Raw genomic sequence first — 24,472 nt, forward strand, 5'->3', positions numbered from 1 at the left:
GCCCCTGGGGCTGAGGCACAGTGGGACAGGACGCCCCTCAGCACCTGGCTGGTGGCAGCGACAAGGGAAAGAATTGCAATCCCTTCCCGCCACCTGTCAGGCCGGTGATTTAGGTGGCCCTGGAATGCTGGCACCACCCCGGGCCCCTTCTCCAGAACTGGCTCATGCTCCCTGGCAGCTGGAGAGGAAGCCTGCGAGCTCCTACATGCTGCAGTGGGCTGTAAATTAGGGCGCTCCAGGCTCCACCCAGGGGAGCGGAGCTGTGCGCAGCCCCCACTGGAATGGATCTGGGCCCTGCTGGCAGGCCGGGGACAGCAGGAGCCGGCGAGACTGGCTGTAGCCCTCCTGCCCGCCGCTCACCCATGTCCAGCCCCATCTCTTCCCTTTTCTCAAGCCCACCCATGGGTCCTAGATTTGGTGAAAAGCCAGACTTTCAGCCTCATATCCTTATCTGTCCGCCTCCAGGTAGTAACTCAGCCTGGAACTCCCAGATCCAAGCAATCCTCCCAGCTTAGCCTCCTGAGTAGCCGGGACTACGGCCACCACCACTATGCCCGGTTAATGTTTTAAAAATATTTTGTAGGCTGGGCCTGGTGGTTTGAGCCTGTAACCCCAGCACTTTGGGAGGTGGAGGCGGGAGGACTGCTCAAGGCCAGGAGTTTGGAACCAGCCTGGGCAATGCAATGAGACCCTGTCTCTACTAAAAAATTCGTCTTTTTGAGACATAGTCTTGCTCTGTCTCTCAAGCTGGAGGGCAGTGGCAGGATCATGGCTCACTGGAACCTTGACCTCCCTGGCTCATGCGACCCTCTCATCTCAGGCCTCCCTGGTAGCTGGGACTGCAGGTGTGCACCACCACAGCGAGCTAATTGTTTTTATTTTTATTTTTTGTAGAGATAGGATCTCACTGTGATGTGCAGGCTGGTCTCAAACTCCTGGCCTCGAACAGTCCTCCCACCTCGGCCTCCCAGAGTGCTGGGTTTATAGGCATCAGCCACTGTGCCCAGCCACTGTGTGCAGAGATTCTGGGTCCCTTCTTTCAGCCCCTGCCTCAAACGTCCTCTAGAGAGAGCACAGATGTCCACATGTGTTCCAGCCCAAGGTGGGCATGCAATAGCTCAGAGTCATGTCCACTTCTGGAGCTGGGTGCCCGGGCCTCGGGCTCCCTGAGAAAGGGTGGACACGCCCACCCCGCCCCAGAGGGGCAGGGGTCTTGACACCTGTCCAAGCCCTAACAGAGTCATTGTTAAAACAAAGGCTCTGGCCGGGCGTGGTGGCTCAAGCCTGTAATCCCAGCACTTTGGGAGGCCGAGACGGGTGGATCACGAGGTCAGGAGATCGAGACCATCCTGGCTAACACGGTGAAACCCCGTCTCTACTAAAAATACAAAAACTAGCCGGGCGAGGTGGCGGGCGCCTGTAGTCCCAGCTACTAGGGAGGCTGAGGCAGGAGAATGGCGTAAACCCGGGAGGCAGAGCTTGCAGTGAGCTGAGATCCGGCCACTGCACTCCAGTCCGGGCGACAGAGCCAGACTCCGCCTCAAAAAAAAAAAAAAAAAAAGGCTCTGGATTCAAATGCCAGCACTTGATTCTTTCCTTGTTCTGTCCTCAGAGGATGGCAGCACCCAGGCCTCAGCTTTCCCACCTAGTAAATGGGAATCAGGGCCCCTCAGAGAGGCCTCACAAAGAAAGACAATTCCAGCTCCCTGCAGGCATCCCATCCACTCCAGGGCACTGGCCTCCTCTGTCTCTACTGCGGCCGGCAGGGGGCAGCGCCCACCGCGGCACAGCCTGACAGGCAGTGTGGACCCGGGTGGTCATCCCCAGGCCCCCAGCCCCATGGTGACGACAGGCGTCAGATTCCATCCCTTCCTCCGCACTCTGAGGCCTTGTCTGTCCCTCATCCCCCTTCCTTCCCATGCATCCTGCCCGCAGCAGCCAGGAGGTGGCAGCTTCTAGGAATGGGCAATATAGCCCCAAATCTCCAGCCAAGGACACTGAAGGCTGGACAGGAGAAAAGACTAGTCCAAGTCCCCACGACGGTCACCCTCAGCCCTGCACCACGGCCGCTTCTGGAACCAGTTCCACGCAGGCCTCCGCCCCCTGCAAGCCCTTCCCTAGCCCTCCAGGCCCATGTGCGGCCAAAACCCTGTGCCAGATCTCTCAGCTCTCTTCCACAGACGCGCACACTCAGGCCCGCCCGGGGTGGGGGAATGGGAAATGTAAAGGCAACAAGCCCCTTGGCACCTCCCAGCCCCAGGTGCCCCTGTGTTCAAGGGAGCCGATGGCTCAGACCAGAGGCTGTGCTCGCTGCCTGCCCAGCCCATTCCGGGACAGCTGCCAAGGTTGGCGCAGGCCTGCCAGGCCCCCCCACCCCGCCTGCAGGACAGGCCCCCCAGAATGGAACAGGAGGGCGTGGCCTCTTGCTAGGCTCCAGGGAACCCCAAGCCCAGGCCCCCTGGCCCATAAACATTTACTAGGTTGTGGAGGGCTGATGTCACTCCTGCCCCACACGCAAGAGGGCCCCCGTCTAGAACATCTGCCCCAGCGGGCTCCCTCGGGGGGCTGTGGGGCACCCTTCCGGAGTTCACCCTGAACTTCATGGAGCCCTTCCCAGCCCCAGGCAGTCAGGACTGGAACTGAGGGGCAGAGCCTCCCTGGGGAGCTAGGAGGGCTTCCTAGAGGAGGAGGCAACGCAGCAGAGAGGGCCCAAGGATGAAGAGGCTTTTCCAGGTGTGCCCAGCGGGAGGGTGGTCCAGGCAGAGCACACAGCGACAGTAAAGGCCTGCTGTGAGGGAGAGCAGTGGGCGATCAGGGGCCTCCTGGCCCAGGAGAGGTGCCTGGGGGCTGCGGGGCACGCACTTGCTTCCCAGGAACCCATCTCTGGAGACATCCTCAGCAGAGACAAGGCTCCAAGAACACTGTCCTGGCCCAGCGCCATGGCTCATGCATGTAATCCCAGCACTTTGGGAGGCCGAGACTGGCGGATCACTTGAGGTCAGGAGTTTGAGACTACACTGGCCAACACAGTGAAACCCTGTCTCTACTAAAAACATAAAAATAAGCCAGATGTGGCAGGCGCCTGTAATCCCAGCTACTTGGGAGGCTGAGGCACGAGAATCCCTTGAACCCGGGAGGTGGAGGTTGCAGTGAACCGAGATCAGAGATCACGCCACTGTACTCCAGCCTGGGAGACAGAGTGAGTGAGACTTTGTATCAAAAATAAATAAATAAATAACGCTGGCCTGGGCTGGCGTGACCCAGGCCCCGCTGCTGGGGGTCTCTAAGCTCTTGAGTGAGCCAAGAAAACATTCACAAGACATAGAACAAGGCCGGGCGCGGTGGCTCAAGCCTGTAATCCCAGCACTTTGGGAGACCGAGATGGGCGGATCACGAGGTCAGGAGATCGAGACCATCCTGGCTAACACGGTGAAACCCCGTCTCTACTAAAAATACAAAAACTAGCCAGGCGAGGTGGCGGGCGCCTGTAGTCCCAGCTACTCGGGAGGCTGAGGCAGGAGAATGGCGTCAACCCGGGAGGCGGAGCTTGCAGTGAGCTGAGATCTGGCGACTGCACTCCAGTCCGGGCGACAGAGCGAGACTCTGCCTCAAAAAAAAAAAAAAAAAAAGACATAAAAGAAAACAGGAGAGGGGGGGAACATCAAGCTTTTCCCACCTGCCAGGCAGGCACAGTTGTTATTTTTGGCTCATTTTAGTCTGCGCAGCCCTGCGTGAGCTCTGTTAGGCATTAGTCCTATTTTACAGATGAGGAAACTGAGGCCCAGGAGATGACTTCCCAGGGCCTGGCAGTAGCAGATGCTAAAAGAAGTATTACTTCTCCTAAGAATAACTATTGTTTGGAAAAATGGCAATATGTTCCTTTAAGACTTTCTCAGTGGTCTTGGAGATTGGAGTGAGAACACCCCACTGAGAAAAGGAAGGTGTTCTCGCTGCCAGCTTGAGCACAACTGTAACCCCACAAGCTCCTTGAAACTGGTGTTGAATGTGGGCTCTGCGCTCCTATAAATGTGTTTGACATGATTGGGGTGGGACACAGGTGAGAAGACCCCACGGGGCTGATACACGCCCCTCCTGGGACTGAAGAGCTGGTCCTGCCCTCCCCGCCTCTTGAGCCCCTTTGTCTTCAGAATCTGCCCCAGATCTGCCTCTGGTCTGATCCCATCATCAAGACAAGCGAAGTCCTCTCCGCCCTGGTCATCAGGCTACCCCCTGAGCCAGAAGGCGCCTGTGAACCCCTAAGTCAGGTCCCCGCCCCTCCCCTGCCCACAGCCCTCCATGGCTCCCACCCACCTTGGGGGAAAAGCCCAAATCCTCTCTACAGCCCAGAAGGCCTTGTGTGTCCTGCCCCGTCCCCTCCCTCCCCTCCCCTCTTGACTGCTTCAGCCCCACCAGCCTCCTCACTCTTCCTCCAACACCCCCGGCACAGTCCTGCCCTAGGGCTTTTGCATAGGCCGTGCCTTCTGCCTGCAGTGCCTGTCCCCTAGACGTCCCCGAGTTCACCCCTCACCTCCTTCAGTTCTCAGTTCCCAAGCCACCTCCTCATCTCCCCCCCAGGCCACCAGCACCCCACACTCATTTGCCTTCTAGTTTTGCCCGTAGCCCGTGCCAGTTTATAAACCCCACGTCACCATCACGTGTGTTATTTATGTGTACCTCCTTGAGGACTGGGACGTATCCTGGCTGTTATATCCTCTGCTTACACCCCGGCACCCAGCCGAGGAACGCAGCAGGGCTGGAGAACTATGTGTGGAATGAATGAATGGATAAACAAATGAATGAATCTCCTGGTCTGCAAAGGGTGGGAGGTTCAGAGGTGGGGCCTGAGAACCACTTAGTGGTGTCTCTGCACCCTGCCTGGCCCTGCTCTGCTGCCTGGGTGGTGTGGGCTCTGGGAGAGGGGTCAGGGTCCTTCTCACTCTCCCCCCCATGAGATGATGGCTGCAGTGGAGTGCGGGAAGGCAGGGGGAGAGAAGCCCTCCAGACCCAGGGGCAAGACTCAGAATTCATTCAACAAACAGTCATGTGCAGTATAACAGCGTTTTGGTCACTGACGGACTGCATGTGTGAAGGGGGTCCCATAAGACTTTTTTTTTTTTTTTGAGACAGAGTCTCTGTCGCCCAGGGGTTGAAGCAATTCTTCTGCCTCAGCCTCCCGAGTATCTGGGATAACAGGCGCGCGCCACCATGCTCAGCTAATTTTTTGGTTTTGGTTTTTGTTTTTTTGAGATGGAGTTTCGCTTTGTCACCCAGGCTGGAGTGCAGTGGCGAGATCTCGGTTCACTGCAAGCTCCGTCTCCAGGGTTCAAGTGATTCTCTCTCAGCCTCCTGAGTAGCTGGGATTACAGTTGCCCATGACCACGCCCGGCTATATATATATATATATATATTTTTTTTTTTTTTTTTTTTGTATTTTCAGTAGAGACAGGGTTTTGTCAAGTTGGCAAGGAGATCTGCCCACCTCAGCCTCCCAAAGTGCTGGGATTCCAGGCGTGAGCCACCGTGCTCGGCTCCCATAAGAATTCATACCGTATTTTTACTGTAACTTTTGTGTTTGTGGATGTTTAGAGACAAATACTTGTAGTGTTACAATCGCCTGCAGTATTCAGTACAGTCACATGCTCTGCAGGTTTGTAGCATGGGAGCAGTAGGCGGTACCATGAAGCCCGGTGTGCAGTACACTCTACCATCTAGGCGTGTGTGTGCTAGGATGTTTGCGCATGGCAAAATCGTCTAACGACGAATTTCTCAGAACATGTACCCCTCATGAAGCAACTACTTTGTGTGTGTGTATATATATTTTATATATACTTTTTTTTTTTTTAAAGAAAGGGTCTTGGCCAGGTGCAGTGGCTCACGCCTGTAATCTCAGCTCTTTGGGAGGCCAAGGTCGGCAGATCACTTGAGGTCAGGAGTTCGAGACCAGCCTGGCCAGCATGGCAAAACCCCATCTCTACTAAAAATACAAAAATTAGCCGGGCATGGTGGCGGGCGCCTGTAATCCCAGCTACTTGGGAGGCTGAAGCAGGAGAATCGCTTGAACCTGAGAGGCAGAGGTTGCGGTGAGCCGAGATTACGTCACTGCACTCCAGCCTGAGGGAACAGAGCAAGACTCTGTCTCCAAAAATAAATAAATAAACAAAAATAAACAAATAAATGAAAAGCAGCTAGGCATCGTGGTGTGAGCCTGTAATTCCAGCTACTCAGGAGGCTGAGGCAGGTGAATCGCTTGAACCCAGGAGGTGGAGGTTGCAGTGAGCTGAGATCGAGCCATTGCAGTCCAGCCTGAGTGACAAGAGCAAAACTCCATCTCAAAAAATAATAATAAGACAGGGTCTTGCCCTGTTGCCCAGATTAGAGTGCAGTGGTAAGGTCAGAGCTCACTGAAACTTCAAACTCCTGGGCTCAGACGATCCTCCTGCCTCAGCCTCCCAAGAAGCTGGGACTACAGGCATGCACCAGCACACCTGGCTAATTTCTAAATTGTTTGTAGAGATGGAGTCTCACTGCCTTGCCCAGGCTGGTCTTGAACTCCTGGCCTCAAGTGATCCTTCTGCTTCAGCCTCCCAAAGTGCTGGGATTACAGGCGGGAGTCACCATGGCCAGCTGCAGATCTTGCTTCCACCATAGACAGGCACTTCTGGGCCAGACATTTCCCTTGTCCTGACAAAAACCCCTGGGACCAACTCTGGCCCACTAGGGTACCCCCGAAAGAGCTGCTCAAAAAGGGGGCTGGAGCCAGGCATGGTGGGACACACCTGTAGTCCCAGCTACTCAGGAGGCTAAGGTGGAGGAATCACTTGAGCCCAGGAGTTTGAGGCTGCAGTGAGCTATGATCCTGCCACTGCACTCCAGCCTGGGTGACAGAGCAAGACCCTGTCTCTAAAACAAGAGGGGCCCAGAGCCCTCAATGCCTTGGGGGTGCCACGTCCCTGTGCCCACAGGGTCCCCATCAGAGCACAGCAGGAGGAAGAGGGAGTAGACAGGGGATAGACATCTTAGGAAAGAGGACCTGGCTGTGTTCTGGTGGGAGGCTGCAGCCTTAAAGCCTAAAGCCGGGTTAGTCATTACTTCAGGGCTCCAGAAGTGGGGGCGGGACTGCCCCCCCCCCCCCCCCCGTCCTACCTGGCTTGGCCTCCAAGGCTAGAACCCAATGAAGCCATAGTTCCCTGGTGCCAAATCATTTTGGGCATCCCCTGCATCCACAAGGGCCACGCAGCCAGTGAACCACTTGGCCCATGGGGAAACTGAGGCACAGGGCTGCCCAGGCCTCCCTCCCTGCGTATCTCTTTTCTAGCTACCCTCCCTCCACTTGCTGTGGTCCTCCTCAGAGCGTGGGCGCTCAGAGGGGCCTCATTTGGCCCCCAGCCCCACCATTGGCGCACACAGGTCCCTGCTCTGAGCCAGCCAAGCCTCCCCTCGGGCTTCCTGGAAAGCTGGGTGGTCGGGCCGAGCTGCAAGGGGCTCCGGCAGGCCTGGCCCTGTCCCTGGCCCCAGCCCAGCCCACATCTCACCTTCCAGGGGTCCCCACTGGGCTCTGAACCCTCGCTGAACCAGAGTAGGAAAGGTGTGAGCCAGGACAAGAGCAGCGCTCTGGGGGGCCTTGCGGCGGGGCCTGGTGGGGGATTCAGCCCAAACTGAGGGGCAGCAGGCAGAGCGATGGCCTGGCCTGAAATCTACAGCCACCACCTCCGCCACCCTAGCCTTTTAAAACTAATCCAAAGTCTTCTATTTTGTCCATTTTTTTTTCTCAGCACTCTTTCTAAAATGCATTTTACAGTATGTCTTCCTTCTTTTAGAGGTAAAACGGACTCATGCCATAGAATTCTAAAGATTCCAGAGAGTGTTTAGAATAAATACCAGCCACTCCTCAAGCCCCATGCCATCCCCAGAGGCCATTAGTCAGTTTCTTGTTTCTCCTTCCAGCCATGTTCCATGCGGAAACAAGCATGTCTGTATATTTTCTTTTCCCCACAGAAACAACCTCACACTCCCCGTGCTTTCTTGCAGCTCAGCGTAGTTGCCTCTTAACAATGCATCTTTGATGTCTTTTCGTCGAGTGCAGGACATCCCCCTCTTTTGTAACGACAGTGTAATATTCCATCTTGAGGCTGGACCATTGTTCTGGTGAAATCACACGTCCTGGCCTCCCGTCTTCTGCTACTATATGCCGGGCAGCAATGAAGAACTTGTAATAAATGTCATTTTTGACCGGGCATGGTGGCTCACGCCTGTAATCCCAGCACTTTGGAAAGCCGAGGTGAGCGGATCATGAGATCAGGAGTTTGAAACCAGCCTGGCCAACATGGTGAAACCCCGCCTCTACTAAAAATAAAAAAAAATTAGCTGGGCATGGTGGCGTGCACCTGTAGTCCCAGCTACTCAGGAGGCTGAGGCAGGAGAATCGCTTGAACCTGGGAAGCGGAGGTTGTAGTGACCCAAGATCATGCCACTGCCCTCCAGCCTGCATGACAGAGCAAGACTCCATCTTGGATAAATAAATAAATAAATAAATAAATGTCATTTTGACATGGATAAATATGCCCACACCTTTCCTGAAAAATGTTTTTAGTTAGTAAACATTATTTTATTTTATTATTATTATCTTTTAGGGGCAGGATCTGGCTCTGTTGCCCACGCCAGAGTGCCACGCTCAAACACAGCTCACTGCAGCCTCAAACTCCTGGGCTCAGTCCTCCAGCCTGTAGCTAGGACTACAGGCATGCACCACCATGCCTGGCTAATTTTTAAGTTATTTGTAGAGATGGTCTCCCTATGTTGCTCAAGCTGGTCTCAAATTCTGGACTCAAGCCAGTCTCCTGCCTGTGTCTCCCAAAGTGCTGGGATAAAATAAGCCACCACACACAGCTTATTTTATCTTTTTATAGAGACAGTGTCTCACTCTGTCTCCCAGGTTGCAGTTCAGAGGTGCAGTCCAGCTCACTGCAGCCTCAAACTCCTGGGCTGGAGCGATTCTCCCTCCTCAGCCTCCTGAGTAGCTGGGACTACAGGCATGCACCACCACGCCCAACTAATTTTTTCATCTTTTTGAAGAGACGAGGTCTCGCTGTGTTGCCCACACATATTACCAATATCTTGCATTAGTGTGAGACATTTATTAGAACTGATGCATCAGTATTAATTAACGAAAGTTCAGGTCGGGCACAATGGCTCATGTCTGTAATCCCAGCACTTTGGGAGGCCCAGGTGGGCGGATCACCTGAGGTCAGGAGTTTGAGACCAGCCTGGGCAACATGATGAAACCTCATCTCTACTAAAAATACAAAAAAATTAGCCAGGCGTGGTGGCACGCACCTGTAGTCCCAGCTATTTGGGAGGCTGAGGCAGGAGAAACACTTGAACCTGGGGAGGCAGAGCTTGCAGTGAGCAGAGATCGGGCCATTGCCCTCCAGCCTGGGTGACAGAGCAAGACTCCCTCTCAAAAAAAAAAAAAAAAAAGAAAGTTCACAGTTGACACGAGGTTTCACTCCTGTTGTCGTATTCATATATTCTGTGGGTTTGGATGAATATGTAATGACATGTGTCCACCATTACAGTATCAAGCAGAGTAGTTTCACTGCCTTAAAAATCCACTGTGGGCCGGGCGCAGTGGCTCAAGCCTGTAATCCCAGCACTTTGGGAGGCCGAGACGGGTGGATCGCAAGGTCAGGAGATCGAGACCATCCTGGCTAACATGGTGAAACCCTGTCTCTACTAAAAAAATACAAAAAAACTAGCCGGGCGAGTTGGCGGGCACCTGTAGTCCCAGCTACTTGGGAGGCTGAGGCAGGAGAATGGCGTAAACCCGGGAGGCGGAGCTTGCAGTGAGCTGAGATCCGGCCACTGCACTCCAGCCTGGGTGACAGAGCGAGACTCCGTCTCAAAAAAAAAAAAAAAAAAAAATCCACTGTGCTCTGCCCATTCATCCCTTCCCCTTCCAAGTCCCTGACAACCACTGACCTTTTTACTGTCTACATAGTTTTCCTCTTTCTGGAATATTCTGTAGCTAGAATCACACAGTGTGTCACCTTTTCAGATGAACTTCTTTCACTCAGTAGTATGCATTGAAGGGCTGGACGTGGTGGCTCACGCCTATAATCCCGGCACTTTGGGAGGCAGAGGCAGGCGGATCACCTGAAGTCAGGAGTTCGAGACCAGCCTGGCCAAGATGACAAAAGCCCATCTCTACTGAAAATACAAAAAATTAGCCAGGCGTGGTGGTGGATGCCTGTAATCTCGGCTACTTGGGAGGTTGAGGCAGGAGAATCGCTTGAACCCGGGGAGTGGGGGAGAGGTTGCAGTGAGCCAAAATCGTGCCACTGCACTCCAGCCTGGGCAACAAGAGTAAAACTCCGTCTCAAAAAAAAAAAAATGCATTTAAGGTTCCTCTATGTCTTTTCATGACTTGACAGCTCATTTCTTTTTTAGCACTGAATAATATATATATATATTTTTAGACGGAGTCTTGCTCTGTCACCCAGGCTGGAGTGCAGTGGCGTGATCTCGGCTCACTGCAACCTCTGCCTCTTGGATTCAAGCGATTCTCCTGCCTCCTGAGTAGCTGGGACTACAGGCTTGTGCCACCACGCCCAGCTAATTTTTGTATATTTAATAGAGACAGGGTTTCGCTATGTTGGCCAGGCTGGTCTCAAACTCCTGACCTCAGGTGATTCGCCCGCCTCTGCCTCCCAAAGTGCTGGGATTAGAGCCATGAGCCACCGCGCCCAGCCTGAATAATATTTTATCGTCTGAACACACCACAGTGTGGTTCCCTGTTCTCCTGCCGAAGGACATCTTGGCTGCTTCCAAGTCTTGGCAATGGTGAATAACGCTGCTCTAGACATCTGTGTGCAGGTTTTTGTGTGGATGTTCGGTTTTAACTCCTTTGGGTAAATACCTAGGAGTGCCATTGCTAGGTCGCGTCGTAAGAGTGTGTTTAGTTTTACAGGAAATTGCCAAACTGTTCCAAAGTGGCTGTGCCATTGGCATTCCCACCGGCAATGAGTGACACTTACTGTTGCTCCCTGTCCTCAGGGGTTGGTGGCATTTGGGGTTGGTGTTGGCAGTGCTTTGGATTTGGCCATTCTAATAGGTGTGTAGGGACATTTTTTTTTTTTTTTTTTCTATTTTGTGGCAGAGTCTCACTCTGTTGACTAGGCTGGAGTGCAATGGCGTGATCTCGGCTCACTGCAACCTCCACCTCCTGGGTTCAAGCGATTCTCCTGCCTCAGCCTCCTGAGTAGCTGGGACTACAGGTATGTGCCACCATGCCCAGTTAATTTTTGTATTTTTAGTAGAGACGGGGTTTCGCCATGTTGGCCAGGATGGTCTCAATCTCTTGAGCTCGTGATTTGCCCACCTCGGCCTCCCAAAGTGCTGGGATTACAGGTGTGAGCCACAGCACCCGGTCTTGTCTGTTTGTTTTTTTTAAGAGACGGGATCTCCCTCTGTCACCCAGGCTGGAGTGCAGTGGAGCATCATAGCTCACTGCAGCCTCCAACACCTGGGCCCAAGCGATCCTCCCACCTCGGCTGCCCCAGTTACCTGGACTACAGGTGTGCGCCATCACACCCTGATTTTTTTTTATTTTGAGAGCTGGGGTCTCCCCGTCTTGCCCAGGCTGGTCACCTACTCCTGGGTTCATGTTATCCACCTGCCTCAGCCTCCCAAAGTGCAGTGATTACAGGTGTGAGCTACTGCACTCAGCCAATTTGCCTAAAATTTTAAATAAACACCCGCTGCCCCTCCTCTGTGGTCCCAAGCACAGTTCCAGAAACTTCTGTACATAATTTCTTTGCCATCTCAGTGCAATTTGGGTTACGATGGGGGTGCTGGTGTCTCATTTTTACAGATGGGGAAAACAAGGCTCAGAGAGGCATAGCTACTTACCGAGGGTCACACAGCAAATGGGGGCCAAGTCGGGGCAGCTGTGACTGACACCAGAGCATGTCTGTCCACTGTGAGCTGGACCTTACCCCAGACTGACTGAGTCCCCGCTCCCAAGACTCACAGCTCAGTGGTGGAGACAACACATAACTGAGCAGTCACAACTCGGGCCGAGCAGGGTGTGATGAGGTCACACAGGCAGATGGGGACCCATGGGGACCCAGAGGAGGGACCTGACCCAGCCAGGGTGAGGATGCTTCCAGGGGAAGGGGGCTTGCCAGGAAGGGAAAAGAGTTGCCCAGGAGAGAGGGACATCATGTGTGATGGCTCAGAGGAGAGACAGAAAGGAAAGTGGCTAAGAGCACGGAAAGTCTGAGGTTCTAGATCCTTCTCTGGGTGTCAGTTTCCACTCCTTAGCCATGAGCCACTCTCTTGACCAAGCCTGGCACATGGGGAGCTGGACAGTCAAGGCTGAGGCATCCATCCTATCTCTGCCTGGGGTATGGGGAGCCAGGAGTGCCAGAGCAGCCCCCACTGCATCTGGGGGGCCCAGCAGGACCCCGTCCAGGTGGAGACTGGGAGGGGTGAAGGCGTCCAGAGGTGCTTCCCTGGACTCCTGCCTCGACAGGAAAGGAAATGGCAGGGTGGGGGTGGCAGAAGTCTGTTTCCCGCCCGTGCCTCAAATTGGACGCTTCCTGCCCTAGGCCAGCTCCTTGGTGAGCCGGGACCCCCTTCCCACCTGTTACTGCCTTTCTAATGGGGGCCTCACCCCCATTAGTGAGGCCGCCCACTGAGAGCCTGGGAGTCCCAGGTGTTCCCAGCCCGCACTCTCCCTGCCAAGTGACAACCATTAAAGATGAATAATGAGCCCGGCAGGAGGGACCTGGGAGGTGGTGAGGGGCTGGCCCAGGGGGTGGGGGCCAGGGAGGCCTCGAAGCCTCCTCCATCTGGGTGGTTCCGGAGGCACCTGGGAAGCCCATTAGGAAGGTGTTGAGTCCTGGAAGCCACCTGAGCGCCTGGTGTGGCTCTGGTTTCACCTCCTTACTGCCTGCCTTTGCTTCTGGCACCTACCCTTACAGGGACCCCCCCAACCCCCACCCAGCTGAAGTCATCAGAGTTAGCAAATAAAAATCCAAGACATCCAGTTAAGTTTGGATTTCAGATAGATAATGAATCATGGCTTGGCATAAGTATATCCCATGCAATTCTTGGGATATACTTATAGCATCATTCATATCATTCATTCCTTTTTTTTTTTTTTTTTTTTTTTTTTTTTTTTTTTGAGATGGAGTTTTGCTCTGTTGCCCAGGCTGGAGTCCAGTGGTGTGATCCTGGCTCACTGCAACCTCCACCTCCCAGATTCAAGCAATTCTCGTGCCTCAGCCTCCCTAGTAGCTGAGACTACAGGCGTGCACCCCCACACTCGAGTAACTTTTGGCAAAGAAGAAGTTTTGGCTATGTCGCCCAGGCTGGTCTCGAACTCCTGGGCTCAAGGGGTCCTCCTGCCTCAGCCTCCCAAAGCACTGGGATTATAGGCATGTGCAACTGCACTGGTCTGGAGTAGATTTTTTCTTTTTTTTAATTTTTTTTTACAACTTTTTTGAGAAGAGTCTCGCTCTGTCACCCAGGCTGGAGTGCAGTGGCACAATCTCGGCTCACTGCAAGCACCTCTGCCTCCTGGGTTCAAGTGATTCTCCTGCTTCAGCCTCCTGAGTAGCTGGGATTACAGACGTGCGCCACCACGCCCGGCTAATTTTTGTGGAGTGGATGTATTTTAATATCTCACTAGGCCGGGCGCGGTGGCTCAAGCCTGTAATCCCAGCACTTTGGGAGGCCGAGACGGGCAGATCACGAGGTCAGGAGATCGAGACCATCCTGGCAGACAAGGTGAAACCCCGTGTCTACTAAAAAATACAAAAAAACTAGCCGGGCGAGGTGGCGGCGCCTGTAGTCCCAGCTACTCGGGAGGCTGAGGCAGGAGAATGGCGTGAACCCTGGAGGCGGAGCTTGCAGTGAGCTGAGATCCGGCCACTGCACTCCAGCCTGGGCAACAGAGCGAGACTCCGTCTCAAAAAAAAAAAAAAAATCTCACCATCTGCACGAGGTTTCCACGGCCCACCAGCCCTGCCCCTGCCCCCTCCTTGACCCTTCCCTGGCTCTATGAGGGTGTTTGAGGTCCCCAGCGGGTCACTGGCACAGCAGGCATCTCTTGGAATTTGCACAAAAAGACTCGAAGTTACTGTAACTCTGGAAACCTCTGGAGAGGTCGCTAGGGGAGAGTGAGTGAGGGGTCGCATGCCCACCTCCCCCAAGGACTCATCACTCAGGGCCTCTTTCTTCTCCCCTGGCTTTCAGGGAGGCCTCCAGGTGAGAACACACTCCCTGAATCCCGGGTTCGAGTCCTGGCTCTGCTGCTTGTGAGTTGTGTGGCTATGAGCCTCCCTCTTTCTCGGTGCCTTGGTTTCCTCGCCTGTAAAATGGGGATGAATCACAATGCCATTACTGATAGCAGCTGTCGGGGTTGTTGAGAGGACCAAGTGCATTGATTTCTTCAAGGAGCTTGGTCCGGCACACAGTGCTCACTGAAGTGATGGCCGGGGCCCCAGCCTCTCTCCTGGCCCAGGGGGAGGGGCCGAGCGGGAAGTGGAGGTTAATTTTAGCCCTGATGACACCCACTGGCCGCCTGCCTTGTCCAAACATCCCCAGCCAGGCGTGAGGTTCAAAGCATCCCCCCACCCCCTGCCTCTGACATCCAAGGAGCCTGTTTATTCGTTCTCGTCTGCGGCAGCATTCTTTGCCTGCCTGTGCCTGCCCCCCGGCCTCCTCCATCTCCAGCCCTGAGAGGTCCCGCCTTGTGTCACTGAGGGTGAGGACCACCTCACCTGCAGGTCCCCCTGAGACAGGCTGTAATCCCTGGGGTGGTCGGTGAGGGGTGGGGAAGGGGCAGGGGGTGGGTCATTCCTGCCCCAAAGTCCAAAGATGTTCAGTCTTCATTTATAATTCTCCAAGTAAGAGTTCAAGCTTCCGTCACAGATAAGGATGTTTATTCAGCACCTGTTGACTGAGTGCCTACTGGGTGCCAGGTCATACTGGCGACCCAAGCCCTGCCCCATGAGCCAGCCAGTCTGGGGAAGACACTGACAAACCAAGAAATAAACAGGATAATATTTCTTTTTGAGATGGAGTTTCACTCTTGTTGCCCAGGCTGGAGTGCAATGGCGCAATCTCGGCTCACCGCAACGTCCACCTCCCGGGTTCAAGCGATTCTCCTGCTTCAGCCTCCTGAGTAGCTGGGATTATAGGCACCCACCACCATGCCTGCCTAATTTTGTATTTTTAGTAGAGACGGGGTTTCTCCATGTTGTGGGGAGTGTATGCAGATGCCACCATGGGAAGAGATGCACCAGAATTTGCAGTTCTCTCTGTCCCTGTTGGCGTTCCCTGGAGGGTAGAAAATTTCCCCTACCCAGACTCTCAGAATGTTCCAAAGACCTGAACTGGTCTCGAACTCCTGACTGCAGGTAATCCACCTGCCTCGGCCTCCCAAAGTGCTGGGATTACAGGCCTGAGCCACTGCGCCTGGCCCTTTTTTTTTTTTTTTTTTTTTCCTGAGACAGAGTCTCTGTTGTTGCCCACGCTGGAGTGCAGTGGCGCGATCTCGGCTCTCTGCAACCTGCGCCTCCCAGGTTCATGCAATTCTTGAGCTTCGGCCTCCCAAGTAGCTGGGATTATAGGCGCCCACCACCACGCCCAGCTAATTTTTCTATTTTGAGTAGAGACAGGGTTTCACTGTGTTGGCCAGCCTGGTCTCGAACTCCTTACCTCATGATCCACCCACCTCGGCCTCCCAAAGTGCTGGGATTACAGGAGTGAGCCCCTGTGCCTGGCCTATTTACTTTTATTTATTTATTTATTGACTGAGTGAGTGAGTGAGACAGTTTTGCTTTGTTGCCCAGACTAGAGAGCAGTTGTGTGATTTCAGCTCACCGCAACCTCCAATTCCTGGGTTCAAGTGATTCTCCTGCCTCATCCTCATGAGTAGCTGGGATTACAGGCACCCACCACCATGCCCGGCTCATTTTTTGTGAGGCTCTGCCCTTGTTCTGAAGTCAAATCTCAGCACTGTCACCCTCTGGGAGGGGGCGTGACCAGGGGCTACAGCTGGGCTTAGGGCCTGAGTGGCTGCAGGTGGATACCAAGTGTAAATTGAAGTCTCTGGAACATTCTGAGAGTCTGGGTAGGGGAAAATTTCTACTCTCCAGAGAACGCCAACAGGGACAGAGCGGACCGTAAATCCTGGTGCAACTTCCCAAGATGGGTGGCATCTCCCTACACTCCCTTCAGGTCTGGCCCGGGTAACCAGGTCGCTGGCTCTACTGGCTGTAATTTTTTGAGAGACAGGTGTCTTAGAAACCTTGAAAACATCACCTGAAAACAAACCAAGAAAATTATGCTTTTCAGCTGGGCGCTGTGGCGCACTCCTGTAATCCCAGCACTTTGGAAGGCAGAGACAGGCTGATCATGAGGTCGGGAGATCGAGACCATCCTGGCTAATACGGCGAAACCCCATCTCTACCAAAAATACAAAAAATTAGCCGGGCGTGGTGATGCGCGCCTGTCATTCCAGCTATTCGGGAGGCTGCGACGGGAGAATCACTTGAACCCAGGAGGCGGAGGTTGTAGTGAGCCGAGATTGTGCCACTGTACTCCAGCCTGGGTGGGTGACAGAACGAGACTCTGTCTGAAAAAAAAAAAAAGAAAAGAAAGAAAAGAAAATCATGCTTTTTTCCAACAGACCTTCTCCTAACCATTTCCGTTCTCCGAAATACCTCCATTGGGCCGGGTGCGGTGGCTCACGCCTATATCACGCGTACAATCCTAGCACTTTGGGAGGCGGAGGAGGGCGGATCACTTGAGGTCAGGAGTTCCAGAACAGCCTGGCCAACATGGTGAAACACCATCTCTACTTAAAATACAAAAATTAGCTGGGCGTGGTGGCGGGCATCTGTAATGCCAGCTACTCGGGAGGCTGAGGCATGAGAATCGCTTGAACTCAGTAGGGGGAGGTTGTGGTGAGCTGAGATCGCACCACTGCACTCCAGCCTGGGCGACAGAGCAAGACTCAGTCTCAAAAACAAACAAAAATGAAAATACCTCCATTAGCTTTTCTGATTCTAAAATTGCCACTCGTACACTTCACAAAAGCTTTCCAGAATGAGAGGCCCCTTTGTTCCCTGGCCCCGTGTATTCCCTGGAATTTTCTCTCCCTGGGCAGGGAGGTAAATGCTATTGTTGTTTTTTCACACATGAGGTTTTGCAATGGGCTTTATTTCCGCTCCACAATAGATGGCCCCACAGCTTTTATTTCTAGAAATTGGAAAATGAAGCGTGTCCAGCCCCCGCCTCTTCACCCACCACAGGCTGAAATTTAAGCTGCATGAACCCGGCTGGGCCTGGGTACCAGGGTTGGGCAGACCCCAGCATGTTGGTGCCAGGGGGCCCGGGGGTGAGGCCAGGGTAAGGTTTCTAGGGGTGCCAGGTTTCTGTCACTGTCACCTGGGGCTTCCCCCACTACCTGTCTGTTTAGTGGCCCCAGCACCATGTAGATGAGCAGGGAGAGGCCGAGTTCTTGAAAGTATTACAGGAGGGGAAACCGAGGCCCACAGAAGGCCAGGGACCCAGGCCAAACATTCCAGCCTGTAGAGGGGGTATGCAGAGACCCTGCGGATGGCGGGAGGATCAGCGTGACCTTCCAGGTCACCTCAGCCTCCTGAAGAAGGTGCCAGCAGTGGCTCCACTCTACAGAGGAGGTGGCTGAAGCCCAGAGAAGTTGAGGAACTCACCCAAGGCCACACAGCTGCCAGAGGTGAAAGTCTTTTTTCTGAAGATCTCAGATCAAGAGCTCCAAAGTCAGGCAAGTTCCCCATAGAGCCCTGCTCCACCACTTAGGGGCTGCAGGTGGCTTCTGACTGTAAATGAGGACTTCTGGAACATTCCGGAACATTCTGGAACATTCTAATGTTGGGGGAAATCGCTATTCTCTGGAGAATGCTAAGGGGGACCTGGTGGTGGAGGGTGGTGGTGACTCCCAGGTGCTATCTGAGCCTTAGTTTCCCCATCTGTACAGTGGACATGCAGAGGTACCTATGATACCTCCCCCAGGCCCAGGTGGGAGGGTGGAGGGGCACAGTGTGGGGAAGGTGTGGGGGGCCTGGAGAGTCTCTGCCAAGCCCCCAGGTGACCCTGGGCCTGAGCCAGCCTTGCTGGACCCATCACTCACCTGCCACCTACACCACACACCTGGGTCCCTTTCCCCATTGCCTGGCTGCAAGCCAGGGGTCCCAGGAGGGGGATGGGGCCCTCGGGAGGCCAGGCCAGGGCTTCCTAACGGTGGTGTGGGACCAGTCCCCTGGCGGTAAGGAGTTGGAGTGGGAGCAGGCTGCTCTGTCCCCTGACGCCCCTGGAGCCCCCGTGGTCTCCACCTCTACCTGAACTGATGTCAGAATAATCATCTCCCTTTCTCAACTTCTCTTTCTCTACCTCTGGAATTTCCTCCGAGGCTTAGAGGGACGTGGAAACCCTCCTTGGGCTCCACGAGGGCAGAGCCCAGCAACCTGGCCAACACTGGGGGACTCTGGTCTGCCCCCTCTGGAACCCCAGCACTGCCCTCAAACCCTCGCACTGCCCTCAAACCCCTGTTGCCTCCCTGTATGCCCCAGATCTCATGTGTGGTTCATGGCCCACCCGCTGAGCCCGTGGGGCCTCCTCCCTCCTCCTGAGTGGCAGCTGCCCTTGGCTCCCAGCCCTTACGCCCCAAGGGGAGAGAAATTTCCAGCAGGCTGACAGCTTTATCACCCACCCAGCCCAGGCTGAGGGAGGAGCTGGGGTGTCCAGTGAAGGCCAGGACCCCAACGAGGGGCACAGATGGCCTCATCGCACCCCCTCCCCAAGCAAGTCTCAGCTCATCTGAGCCAGAGGGAAGAGATCCTCGTGGCCTGAGCCTAGGATCAGGGGCATATGGGTGGCTGAAGGAGCCAGTAGAAGGGACTGATCTGGCTGGTAGGGCAGGAGAGCCCCTACCTGGGGAGGCTCCCTGGAGGAGCTGTTTTCACCGAGCCCTGAAAGATGACTGGGAATTAAGCAGGAGGCACGGGGCAGAGAGTACAGCTGTCCAACTGGAGTCAGCCTGGTGCGTTTGAGACTCCCAGTCACTTGAGTAATGAGCGCCCTCTCTCAGGACCTCAGTCTTCATATCCACAGGACAGCTGTGTGGGACAGAAGTCTTGGCTGGTCCAGGCTTGACTGGGGCTCCAGGACAAAGTGACACCAAGACTGACAGCCCCATGAGTTATGTTTTTTTTTTTTTTTTTTTTTTTTTTTTGAGATGGAGTCTCACTCTGTCACCCAGGCTGGAGTGCAGTGGCCCAATCTTGGCTCACTGCAAACCTCCATCTCCTGGGTTCAAGCGATTCTCCTGCCTCAGCCTCCCGAGTATCTGGGACTACAGGTGTGTGCCAGCAAACCTGGCTAATTTTTGTATTTTTAGTAGAGACGGGGTTTCACCATGTTGGCCAGGCTGGTCTCGAACTCCTGACCTCAGGTGATCCGCTCACCTCAGCCTCCCAAAGTGCTGGGATTACAGGTGTGAGCCACTGCGCCTGGCCTCCATGAGTTATGTTTTAATCAGTCACAGACACTGGGCGCAGTGGCTCACGCCTGTAATCCCAGCACTTTGGGAGGCCGAGGCAGGCAGATCACCTGAGGTCGGGAGTTCGAGACCACCCTGACCAACATGGAGAAACCCCATCTCTACTAAAAATACAAAATTAGCTGGGTGTGGTGGCCTGTAATCCCAGTTGCTGGGGAGACTGAGGCAGGAGAATTGCTTGAACCCAGGAGGCGGAGGTTGTGGTGAGCCAGAGATCGCGCCATTGCACTCCAGCCTGGGCAACAAGAGCAAAACTCCATCTAAAAAAAAAAAAAAAAATCAGTCACAGACAATGCCCCCGGTGAGGACATGAACAGCCAGCAGCCCCTAGTTGCAGGCTGGGGTCTTTCTGGGTGCTGTATGTAGTGGGATGGAGGACGGGATGGAAGGTTCTGGCTGATTTGTCAAACCAGGAGGAACTGGGCATTCTTTTTTGGGGGGGACGGAACCACTGTCACCCAGGTTGGAGTACAGTGGCACCATCTTGGCTCACTGCAACCTCCACCTCCTGGATGCAAGCAATTCTGTGGCCTCAGCCTCCTGAGTAACTGGGATTACACCACGCCCGGCTAATTTTTTTTATTTTTAGTAGAGACAGGGTTTCACCATATTGGCCAGGCTGGTCTCGAACTGCCGACCTCAGGTGATCCACCTGCCTCAGCCTCTCAAAGTGGTGGGATTACAGGCATGAGTCACCGTGCCTGGCCTGGGCATTCTTTTTCTAGAAAAAAGTAACTTGGGTTCAACTTAGGTGGGACCTCAGCCCTGACCACCCTTGAATCACCCATTTCCCACAATCTACCCTTCTTTTTTTTTTTTGAGACGGAGTCTCTGTCGCCCAGGCTGGAGTGCAGTAGTGTGATCTCAGCTCACTGCAAGCTCCGCCTCCCAGGTTTACGCCATTCTTCTGCCTCAGCCTCCCGCGTAGCTGGGACTACAGGTGCCCGGCACCTCGCCCGGCTATTTTTTTTTTTTTTTTTTTGTATTTTTTTAGTAGAGACGGGGTTTCACCGTGTTAGCCAGGATAGTCTCGATCTCCTGACCTCGTGATCCGCCCGTCTCAGCCTCCTAAAGTGCTGGGATTACAGGCTTGAGCCACCGCGCCCACCCTTTTTTTTTTTTTTTTTTTTTTTTTTTTTTTTTTTTTTTTTTAATTGAGATGGAGTCTCACTCTGTCGCCAGGCTGCAGTGCAGTGGTGTGATCTCAGCTCATTGCAACCTCCACCTCCCAAGTTCAAGCAATTCTCCTGCCTCGGCCTCCCAAAAATGCTAGGATTACAGGCGTGACCCACCACACCTGGCCCCAATCTACCCTTCTAAAGATCGTTAGCAAATACTTCACTATCTCCTAAGAGGAGCTGCCATGAACCCAGGGCCCATGTAATTCCATCTTAATATCAATTACTTTATAAAAATTAAGCTGTGCCTGAGGCTCTAGAGCCCAGTGGTACAAAGCAGTAATTGGTCAAAGTTCAACCTCCCTCCCACTCTGAGCTTGGACTGTGCCTTGAGGGCCTGTGTTTTGAATCTCTTTCCAGAACCTTGGCATGAGCTTGGGACTGGGTGTCTGGATCACTTTTCATCACACCCAGGTCACCTGCTGCAAGGGTAAGACCAACTTGGCCCAATGAAGAAAGCAGGCAACCACTATATCATTTTAAAACAGCTTCATCGGCTGGGTGTGGTGGCTGATGCCTGTAATCCCAGCATTCTGGGAGGCAGAGGCGGCTGGATCACTTGAGGTCAATTCGAGACCAGCCTGGCCAACATGGTGAAACCCCGTCTCTACTAAAAATACAAAAATTAGCTGGGCATGGTGGTGCATGTCTGTAATCCCAGCTACTTGAGAGGCTAAGGCAGGAGAATCAATTGAATGCGGGAGGTGGAGGTTGCAGTGAACTGAGATTGCGCCACTGCACTCCAGCCTGAGCAACAGAGCAAGACTCAGTCTCAAAAAAAATAAATAAAGTAAAACAGCTTAATCGGGATGTAATTCACATACCATATGGTGAGCCCACTTAAGATGTACAAGTAAATAAATCAGTGGTTTTGGTGTGTTACCTTATTTTTTAAATTGTAATTCTATATATATAACACACACACACACACATATATATATGTATGCATGTATGTATAACATAAAAGACACAATTTAGGCTTTTTTTTTTTGAAACGGAGTTTCGCTCTTGTTGCTCACTGAAACCTCTGCCTCCCAGGTTGAAGTGATTCTTCTGCCTTAACCTTCCGAGTAGCTGGGATTACAGGCATGCACCACCATGCCCAGCTAATTTTTGTATTTTTAGTAGAGACAGGGTTTCATCATGTTGGCCAGGCTGGTCTCGAACTCCTGACCTCATGCGATCCGCCCTCCTCGGCCTCCCAAAGTGCTGGGATGACAAGCATAAGCCACCACGCCTGGCTCATTTAGGCATTTTTAAGCATACAGTTCAGTGGTATTGCATGCAGTGTTGTGCAACCATCACTCCAGCGTCTTTCCCAAACTTTCATCACCCCAAACATAAACTCTGGACCCATTAAACAAACATTCTCCTCTCTCCTCCATCTTCCAGTCATCTCTATTCTACTTCCTGTCTCTGTGGGTCGGCTTGTCCTGAATATTTCCTAGAAATGGGATCACACACTGTGTGGCCTTTTGTGTCTGGCTTCTCTGAGTGTGACATCCTCAAGCTTCATCCACACTGTGGCCTGTGTCAGTGCCTCGCACCTTTTCTTTTTTTTGAGACAGCATCTCGCCCTGTCGCCCAGGCTGGAGTGCAATGGCACAATCTCGGCTCACTGCAACCTCCACCTCCTGGGTTCAATTCCTGCCTCAGCCTCCCGAGTAGCTGGGACTATAGGTGCCCACCACCATGCCCAGCTAATTTTTTGTATTTTTAATAGAGACGGGGGTCTCACCGTGTTAGCCAGGATGGTCTTGATCTCCTGACCTTGTGATCCGCCCACCTCGGGCTCCCAAAGTACTGGGATTACAGGCGTGAGCCACCACATCTGGCCAAAAAAAATTTATTTAGGCCGGGTGTGGTGGCTCACACCTGTAATCCCAACACTTTGGGAGGCCGAGACAGGTGGATCATTTGAGGCCAGGAGTTCAAGACCAGTCTGGCCAACATAGTGAAATCCTGTCTCTACTAAAAATACAAAAATTAGCCGGGCATGGTGGCACCCACCTGTCATCCCAGCTACTCAGGAGGTTGAGGCACGAGAATCACTTGAACCGGGGAGGCAGAGGTTGCAGTAAGCCAAGTCTCAAAAGTAAATTAAAAAAAAAAAAAAAAAAAACACTGGGTGCGGTGGCTTATGCCTGTAATCCAGCACTTTGGGAGGCCGAGGTGGGTGGATCATGAGGTCAGGAGATCAAGACCGTCCTGGCTTACACGGTGAAACCCCATCTCTACTAAAAACACAAAAAAATTAGCTGGGCATGGTGGCAGGCACCTGTAGTCCCAGCTACTCGGGAGGCTGAGGCAGAAGAATGGCGTGAACCCAGGAGGCGGAGGTTGCAGTGAGCCGAGATTGCGCTACTGCACTCCAGCCTGGGCAAGAGTGAGACTCCACCTCAAAAAAAAAAAAATTGACTGGGCATGGTGGCACTTGCCTGTAGTCCCAGCTATTCTGGAGGCCGAGGTGGGAGGATCGTTTGAGCCTGGGAGGTTGAGGCTTCAGTGAGCTGAGATCATGCTACTGCACTCCAGCCTGGGTGACAGAGGAAGACCCTGTGTTATAAATTTATTGTTATTATTATTATTACTATTTGAGACAGTATCATTCTGTCACCCAGACTGGAGTTCAGTGGTGTGATCTCCGCTCACTTCAAGTGATTCTCCTGCCTCAGCCTCCCGAGTAGCTGGGATTACAGGCGCCACCACGACACCCAGCTAATTTTTGTGTTTTTTAGTAGAGACAGTTTTGCCACGTTGGCCAAGCTGGTCTCAAATTCCTGACCTCAAGTGATCCGCCCACTTTGGCCTCCTAAAGTGCCGGGATTATAGGTGTGAGCCCCCACGCCCAGCCTATAATTTTTTTGTAAATATACTGTTCAGTTTTTAGATGTACATTTAAAATTGTAAACAATCCACCCTGGTGTCCAAGCCTCACCTCACCCATTGTAAAGCATGGTTCAGGTTCCCTCCTCTTCCTCCATTCGCCCCTCTTAGCCTCTTTGAAGGTTTTTCTTCTCTGACTTCCCAGACCCAGTGCCTACACTCTGGGGGCCCTGGGCTCCCTCCAGTTCCATGCTGGGCATCTCCAGGACAAGCGGGGCTCCACGTCTTCCCAGAAAGCCTACTCCTCCCTGGGGTCCCAGGTTCCCCCCACTCCCTGCCTGGTCAGTCCCTGCCTCCCCTGACTCTTCACACCTGCCCATTTTCCCTCCTATCCTCCCCACCTCTCCCCCAGCCTCAGCCTCTCCCCCAGGGCAGGGACAGGGTGTCTGAGGGCCAGGGGGGTTAGCTTTGAGTGTTTGTTGATTGAAACACCAAGGGAATAGAAAATCAAGCTTAAACTGGCAGCCTGAGCACTTCCTTTCCTTTGTCTGCAAACTGCTCAGGTGTCCCACCCCACCAGGCTTTGGCACTGGCTCTTTTCTCATCCAAGGGACACCCTTTCCCTCAACTCCTACCTTATCTGGAGAACTCTTATGTTACCTGCAAAACCTAATCCCATTGTACCCTTCCCTGTCAGAGTCATAAATTCAATCCTCAACTCAGGGGTACTGGGGGTATTTATGACAAGCTGTGTCAAAAATTATAACAGCTTCTCTCAGGACACGTGGCCAGGAAGTGGGTGATTGTCCTTAATGACCCTCACTCCTCTCTCCTCTCTGCCTAGCTACTCTGACAC

The 24,472-nt window shown here is 53.3% G+C and overlaps 1 pseudogene; it reads left to right on the forward strand.

Moving 5' to 3' along the window:
- The first annotated feature begins 1,108 nt into the window (after positions 1–1,108).
- Positions 1,109–24,469, forward strand: LOC115899221 (annotated as a pseudogene).
- The last annotated feature ends 3 nt before the right edge of the window (positions 24,470–24,472 follow it).

This window comes from Rhinopithecus roxellana, chromosome 8, assembly GCF_007565055.1.
Source record: "Rhinopithecus roxellana isolate Shanxi Qingling chromosome 8, ASM756505v1, whole genome shotgun sequence".
Lineage (NCBI taxonomy): Eukaryota > Metazoa > Chordata > Mammalia > Primates > Cercopithecidae > Rhinopithecus > Rhinopithecus roxellana.